Raw genomic sequence first — 8625 nt, 5'->3', positions numbered from 1 at the left:
TGGGGGGGCGGAGTTGGGAGGGGGTCGTCTGGTACAACCTGGCTCAGGTTGGGCGTGGCTAAGAGGGCATGAATTGCGCGGCGGGCCCTTTCTGGGAAGGTCTCATTTAGGATCTCGTGTTGAGTATAGTCATAGTCATTAACGTTCTGTCATTTTGTTATGATAGTGTATGGAAATATGAGAGAAAAGGAGCTAGATTCCACTTTGTGCTGCACGGAGGGCCGCCAATCTGAAACATGAAGCCTACCACTTTGTGGCTTCACGGGGGCCCCCTGCAATGAACAGGACCCCACTTTGTACCCGTGCACGAGGGGGCCCATACTCTAAATCAATGACGCCTCACTTTGTTTCTGGCACGGATGTGCCGGTGGGTCCTCTGAACAGGAGAGGGCCCCCACTGGTTGTGCTGCAGGGGCGGGGGCCCAAAAATCTGAAAGCAGGACCTCACTTATGTGCTGGGGCATGGGGGGCCGCTCTTAAACCGGGACCCCACTGTTTGTGCTGTGCAGTCGGGGGGGGGGGCAAACCTGCTGAAACAGATCTCCACTTTGTGGCTGGGGGGGCAGCGGGGTGGGCGGCCGCAAATCTACCAGTGAGCCCCACTTTGTGTCTGGCATGTGGGGGGTCCCTCGGCTGAAATCATTGGAACCACCGACTTTGTGGTTGACGGGCTACTAGGGACAATAAATCAGCCAAAAAAAGGGGGAGATCATACGTTGATGTAGGAAGAAAATCACGGGTTAAATAAGATTTGAGCCGCCGCAGAGTGTCCGACCGGTGGGGGACTGGAGGCGTCTTACGCCATCCTATATAACATTCAGAAATGTTTGGATTAAATGTGGTGTGTGTGTTTGTGGTGTTGTGTGTGTGTGTGTGAAATAAACTCTGTGATGTGTGGTTTGTGTGTTGTGCGGCTAATAGCATGGGGGTTGTTGCTTTGGGGAAAGAAAAGGGCGTGCCCAATAAGTGGGTTTGGGTGTGTAACTGCGTGTGTGTGTGTGTGTGCGCAGTGGCAGTGTGGTCGTGTGTTTGCGCGCATGACGTGTGTGTGTGTGACTGTGTGTGCGTGGGCTGCGCGCATGGGTGTGTGTTGTGGGGTGGTGTGGTGGATGTGTGGTGTAGGGGGAAGAAATAGTGTGTGTGTGCTTCGATGTTACAATTAGGGAACGATGACGCCCTGGGGGAGACGGATGTTTTTAATGTGTGCGTTGGTTTGGAGGGAAAACAGATGGATAACGAAAGTAACATTTCTCATAAACAGACAATTTGTTGCCTTTTCATCGGAAGACGTAAACCTCTTGCCCCAGGCCGCTCTCTTCTCCTCCGGCGACCCTTTCTCTCCCTCAATCCTCTCACATGGAATCGGGCTCTCCGGAAGGCGCCGGCGCTAGTTCGTCATCCATACTCTCTGCTCCCTCCCCACCTTTCTCTACCTCTTCCCTCCTCCCTTTCTCTCCCATCGTCGTCTCTGGTTCATTGGAAAGAAAGAGAATCCTGTTCTGCAGCAACAGTACTTAGCACCACGCGCGAATAGCTTCACTACTGTGCACAAAACTTCAGCTCCTCTGATCCGGTTAGATTGGTCATCTTTGCAGAGGGAAGCATTTCTCCCACAAAAAGGGAAAAAAAAAAGGGCAAGGGAAGCGAAAATACAGCTCACACACGGATGGCAAGGGAGGGGGGGAACACGACACACCAACACACTACACACACGGCACTACAAAGGGGCACCGCACACACAGATAAGCACATTACACAGGGGGGGGGAAATGGGCATATCAAAGTGGCTGGTAAGGGAAGGACCAAGGCACACATCACAGTCAACAACACACAGCACGACACACACACATACACAGTTCCCACAGTCCGCGCAAATGTCTGACTAGGAGTAGGACAATGGGCTGCTGGAAAAAAGAAGTAATGACTCATAACCAATATAGTACTAAAAATGAAATTAGTCTTTGTTTATTTCTTCTACAGTACATTATGTAGGCGGTCGTACTTCCATGGTCCCACTCATGCCAACAAGAGGGGGGTAAAATATATTATCGGGCTGGAGATTATGTAATAATGGGTCAGGGAAGTAGGCCGCTTAGGTGTAAATACAATAAAGCATACAAATAAGTGCAGTATGAGAAAAGAAAGATATAATATGATATATAATATGTAAGGGGATAATCTAAAAACTTAGTGTTTATGACACAAAGTCCCGTAACGTGGGGAGCAACTAGGATGGAGAGTTGGGCTCACAGCATAAGTTTTGCCCTAGAAAAGTCAATGGCACCTTTGACGAAAAATTAATGAAAAATTTTTGTGATCTACAGAGTTTGTATCGTCTGAACGGCAGCCAGACGAACTTATGCTACGAGTAACGTGCATAGGTGTAAAAGATCCCAGTGGGGGTCGTAGGTTGGGTCCAAGGTAGCAAGGGGAGCCCCACGCCACCAATCTAAGTGGGTCGCCCCGAAGGCAGGGTGAGGAGCGCGCCCATGAACTATTAGCTCTCTTAGTTCACATAATAGATAAGGGGGACCGCGAACTGGTAGAGTAGGAGGAGACAGTAGGACAGTCGGGTTCTACCAGTGGTGTTCTACATTCAATTTTCGATCATCGGAATGAGTTTCACATTTTGATCCAACAAATACCCAATGGAAATGATACCAGTCCGCAACGGCGTCTGTCGTCCATTTACACAAAACAAAATATTGATCGTCTACGCTATTCTTCAAATCAGAATTCGCTCCAATTTTACAACTAAAAAAGGATGTTTCATTAAAGCCATGGGCGTTCAAAAAGATACATCTAGAGTATGATAGTAGAGATCGTAGTAGACGTGAGAGAATAAGGACGAGGAGAAAAGAAGGGGATAAGGGCGAACGAGGGCAAGAAAAAGTCAGAGAGAGGGAGTAGAGAGGGAAGAGAGAAAGGAGGGAGAGAGAGAGAGGAAGAGCAGTAGGAAAAAATATATTTGTGAGTCGCCCAACAATAGCAAGTACACAGTCTCAGGGTTACAATACGCATCGCGAGGATAGTGCAACTGCTAAGTGCCTGTTCTACAAAATGGTCCAGTCAACTAAGATGCTGCTGAACAAGGAGGAACGGGGAAGTGGTGTTGGTGTGTGTGGTGTGTGGTGTGGTGTGTGTGTGATTGTGTGTGTTGCGTGTGGCAATGTAGTGACAGTAGTGGTCGTGTGGTTAAAGCAAAGGACTGGGTGGGGAGGTGTGTGTTATATAGGGGCAAGCTGTAAGGTGTAAGGTAGTGTGTGTGTGTGTGTGTGCGTGTGTGGCAGAAGATCTGCACGATGTAATACTGTAGTCTGTAGTTCATAATCATCAAACAAAAAATAACAAGGGTCGGCTGCATGAAAAGTTGAACGGATGTCTCGGATTATAGATACGGGGAAAATCGTAAACAGAAAAAGGAGTCCGCGGTAAAAGCGCTTTGAACAAAATTAAAAGCATCGCCAATTATTAAATAATTCATAAAAACGAATGCTGTTCCCCCCAATCCGCGTCACATAATAACAGACACCCCGGCCCCAACCCGCATAACCAGATTGTAACATGAATAGGGTCGCTGGGTCTGGTAAAATGGAAAGATGAAGATTTTGATATGAAACACATGGTGTATCAAGCTTAGTTAATAGGTACTTATTATATCTAAGAAATAATTGGCAGGAGTACTGTGTGGGGGTCTCATATTGTCGGTGGGTATTGGGTGTTGGTATTGTGTGTGTGTTTGTGTGTGGTGTAGGGTGATGTTTAGAATAAAAGTGTGTGTGGGAATATATATTTGGGTGACAGCACAAATAAAAACATGATAAAAATATAACAGCATGTGTAATCTCGACCTTTGTCATAAATTTTTAAAAAAAAAAAAAAAATCTCGCATTACCGTTATTTATATATCATATTTGAACAAATGAATGGGTTCTATGGAGCTACAAAGTTAAGACGGGCTAAATGTGTAAGTCTCTTTGCTGTGATTGTCGTTGAGAAAGTACTCGAGAGTTTGAGTGTGGTATAATTATTTGCAATGTTCAAGACGTGGATTACGGTCGGTCGGGAAGTTGAATGCATGAGGTACTGCGTGGTCGCTTTGCGCGATACCGAGAAGTAGATTCTGGGGGTGTAGCTCCATAGGCCTCCATTCCATTCTAACAAGACCCTCGAAGCCGTGGAAAAGGTGATTGTACGGGGAAAATGTGGAAAAACTCACTTTTGCCGAGAGGGTGTGCCGAATTCCGCGCCACTCTAAATAGGTATACATTTCTCTGGTTTTACTGTTAGAAACATCCTTCCGCTGGGATGTCATAGCCATGGGCAGGAAAGAGTATTTGTTGTAGCTCTACGTCCCATGTTCTATAGGAAACGTGCAAGACCGTCTTTGCTATGTTTACTTAGGTACATGTTGCTAAACTCGGACGACAGCCGATAATTTTATTTGACCTCGGGACGTTGTCTCTGGTCTCAAGGGCACTGGTCTTGGTCACCAAGTAATTGGGCTTCTGGATCTGAAGACGTCGAGATCCAAGAGAGTGTCATTATTATGTTGATAGATTAAATATATGATTAGTGGGACAGAGAAAAATAGAAGACTGCGCCAGTAATGTATGGTCTTGTGAGGTAGCTAGTGTGCATGCCATAAGAACCCAGCTTGTTTTCTGATCCTGGCGCACACAGTCGTCATTGACTCGAGACTCAAACCTCTTTGGAGCTCTCGGTCGTTGCCGTTGTGGACTCTAACCACTCACCGCCCCCCCGGTCGGGGGGCCGCCTCTTTGGACCTTAACTATTTCTGGGTCTTGGCTTGTCTTGGACGTCGACATAGGTGGTCTTTCCGTACAGTCGTCCTTGAGTGGCAGACTTTACAGGGTCAGCGTTTTGCGATTCTAGGGCATCTGCAGTTTTGTTGATCTCCTTTTGGTTGATGTTTTTTAAACATATTGAGTCTTGGTTTTTCTCCTTTAATGTCAGTTGATTGAGGACAGGGGACAGACATGGGACAGGCTGGCAAAAAATGTGTCAACAGGGGCGGAGGTGTCGAACGGCCTGCAAGCCTCTGCGTTTATGGGGGCGCGTAAACCGGTATAAGTACACGTGGTCGGTCCTGCTCTACCTACGTGAGAAAACAACCATCGAGCCATCACTTTGAACATCTTTGTATCAATCGAAAAACCTGTTCTGCCAATATTAAACGTGGCGGGAGAAAATGCATTCTGTGCTGTTGTGTGAGTCGGTTTAATAGTACCACAGATTTCATGTTGTGGTGCGTTCGTGAATGAGTGCGTGTGTGCTCGTGGGAGGTGCGAGTGATGGGCGTGTGTGCGTGCGGTAAGTGTGTGTGTAAAGTTGCGTAATTTATGTGTGCGTGCGTGTGGTTGTTGGCGTGTGGTGTGCAAAGCGGTTTTCGTGCGTGCAGTGGGCTCGTGTGCTAACCGTGCAGGCGGTAGTGGGTGGCTATGCATGCGGGTTGTGTGTGCGGCGGGTAGTAGTGGCGTGTGTGTGGGTGTGTGTGCGTGACGTGGGTGGGGTGTGCGTGTTCGTGTGTGTTACAGTGTGTTGCATAAGTGTGTGCGCTGATGTGTTGTGGCGGGCGTGTGTGTGCGTGTGTGTGCGTGTGTGTGCTGTGTGGTGATGTGGTCATAGTGCGTGTGGCTTGTGTGTGTGTGTGTTTGTTTGTTTGTGTGTGCGTGTGGTCTTGTAGTCGTGTGGTGGTGTGTGTGTGTGCGTAGTGTGCGTGCTGTGTTGTGTGTGTGTGCGTGTGTGGCGTGGGTAGGTGTGCGTGTGTGTGTTCGTGTGTTTGCGCGTGTGTGTGTGTGTGTAGTGTGTGTGTGTGTGTGTGCGTGTGTGTGTGTGTGTGTGTGTGTGTGTGTGTGTGTTTGTGTGTCTGTCGGAGGGGACCTCCGGGTCTCCTCTAGGCTGTCCTGCGCCCGGAGGCCATTAGTCATTCCTGCATGTCCTGGTTCACTCTAACTTCTACACTGGAGCATGCAGGTGAAGGGAACAGACGGCGAAGAAAGAATGAGATGGGGCGGAGAATACTGGCAGGGTGGGGACGGCATACTTGTACCAAGTGGGTACGGGGGAATATCCTCAGGGGAGACAAGCAATCGTTACCTGATACATGTTGCAGGGCCGGCTGTCGTCCCCCAATCTGCCGTCTCTGGGGACCTGGAACGGATGTCTTTTGGGACGGGCGCTATATGAGGGCTGGTCTACAACGCGGCCTCAGGTCATTAAAGATGATCATTAAGACCAATTTGTTTATACTGGAGGGATGGTTGGGGGGGGGGGGGGAAGCAGGTCAAGTATACCGCAGGAAGATTAAAAGAAGATTAAAGGTGTTATAAGTAAATGTGTGTGGTGTTAGTGTGTGTGTGTGTGTGTGTGTAAAGTAGTGTGGTGTGTGGTGTGTGTGTGTGTGTGTTCTTCCAGCCCTTTCACATGACACAATTACTGTTTCCATGAGACAGAAAACTAAAAAAAAAAACTATCGCAAAATTCGGGCGATTCCCTAGCCATACAATACGCAATACCCTGGGAATCGGGATCAGCATATAACTGAAATGATCAGAAAGGGCCATGAACTGTTTCCTCTCGTTGTCATTTGATGTGGTACACAACAAACAATACTGCCATGTTGTTGGTTGACATACTATCAGGATACCTGTTCAAAGTGGGGTGCTAGATCAATGTCATAGACTGTCTAAACTGTGCCATAGTGGAAGCTAGTCGTAACTTGTCATACATTTCGCAGTTGCCGGTTATTTCTCACAATCAGCCAATACAACTGTGTGGCGCGACATCCGGCACCCCTGCGCCTTTGAAACGGGGGGGGGGGGAAAGCCCGTCTGATTGCAGGCGAGTCACGTGCACACACACACACACACGACAGGCAAAGACACACTACACACATCACACACACACGCACAGGGGGCACACACAGCAGGGACACAGGCAGGGAAACCGCGTCACCACAGGCGCCGCTTACACGCGCTTCACCATGGCACTCACACACACTTGCACACACCACACACACATCACACACGACAGCACACGCACCCGCCACTAAGGGTGGAACGGGGGGACAGAAAACAACAGCACCCAGCCACACACACACACACACCACTCACAAAAGAAAACGTATAGGGAAACAAAGCACACTCTCACGACTACGCACGATTCACGGACACATACACCGAGCGCACACAGTACGCACGACTCCAGCCCACAGAGACACACAAAAACACACACACAGTCCGATTGCCACTGCTACGGACCGCGAGAGCGCACAGCCGACTACACACACACACTCACACATTCGACAGAGCACCACCCACACATCAACTCAGACTACATTGCCTTTCGGTCGGGTGCTCTTGCTATGGGCGCACATACTGTGCTCCATTTGTGACATCAGGACCTGTTGGTGTTTGGATGTGGTCTAGTGTAGAATGATCTCCCTGTGGCCAATGTCCTCAAGGGTCAGCTTTATAAACTAGACGCAGGTAAGGAGTAGAGAGAGAGGAGAGAGGAAGATAGAGAGTAGAGAGAGAGAGGAGGTCGAGATTGGACGAGAGAGAGAGAGATAGAGGGAGGGGGGGTTAAGAAACAAGTCCCCCCCCCCCCCTGTCTCTTCTCATTGCTGATGATAATGTCAATAATTAATACTGTCACCGAAACAGGACCCCACTTTGTGCTGCATGGGGGCCCCTCTGAAACAGGACCCCACTTTGGGAACCACTGGACTAAAGTCAGCCAAAGGAGATCAGACTTGATGTAAAAATCAACTTTTAAAAGAGTTGACCCCCAGAGTGAAGACCGTGGGACTGGACTCTTACCAATCATATATACTACATGTTTGGATTAATGTGTGTGTGTGTTTGTGTGTGTGTGTGTGTGTGTGTGTAACTCTGTGTGTGTGTGTGTGTGTGTTATGTGGGTGTGTGTGTGTGTGTGTGTGTGTGTTGTGTGTGTTGTGTGTGTGGTGTGTGTGTGTTGTGGGGGGGAATGTTGCCCAAAGATGCACACTTCTAAGCCGGATGCAGAGGGATGAATTTCTGTGAAGCGTGCAGCTGGTGTTCGGACTGTGATGGAAAGGAAAGAGAGCAGAGAGGGCGAGAAGGGTGGGAGGGAGCGGCGAGACCAAGGGGGGAGGGACGAGAGATGAGGGAGCGAAGCGGGGCAGGGAAGGGAGAAGGTGAAGCATGGGGGGCGCGAGCCGAGACAGCGGGGCAAAGAGGAGTCTTCAGTGAAGGCAAAAATTTGTCTGTTTAGAAAATAATGTTCTTCGACATCTGTTCACACACTCACATTCCCCACAACTCGTAGGTCACGTAACAAACATTCTCAAGACCACACACACCCACACACCCCACACACCCTCTCAACACAACAGTCCCTTCTACTACGCTTGTCATGCGCGAAGAACCAAGTGGATCACGAACAGCGCAAACCCACACCCCCCTGTTAGTGAGCAGTTCTCACAGTGTACGACCACAACAGTACGCCCATTTTTTCACGATCACACCATCCACGTAGCCTGGCGTCGCACATTTCACCACACCCCTGCATCCTCGCGGTTACGACGACCCCTACCGATCATTACAGCCCCAGGGCACT

The 8625-nt window shown here is 49.0% G+C and overlaps 1 protein-coding gene across 1 annotated transcript in view; it reads right to left on the bottom strand.

Moving 5' to 3' along the window:
• Positions 1-8625, bottom strand: part of LOC116685814 (SH3 and multiple ankyrin repeat domains protein 2-like) — a gene marked incomplete in the record, with an annotated part of 236568 nt that overhangs the window by 179219 nt on the left and 48724 nt on the right.

The sequence above is a fragment of the Etheostoma spectabile genome, unplaced genomic scaffold (genome assembly GCF_008692095.1).
Source record: "Etheostoma spectabile isolate EspeVRDwgs_2016 unplaced genomic scaffold, UIUC_Espe_1.0 scaffold271, whole genome shotgun sequence".
In the NCBI taxonomy this organism is placed as follows: Eukaryota; Metazoa; Chordata; class Actinopteri; order Perciformes; family Percidae; genus Etheostoma; species Etheostoma spectabile.
Note: the sequence above shows the minus strand (reverse complement) of the source record. Positions and strands in the feature narration are given on the sequence as shown.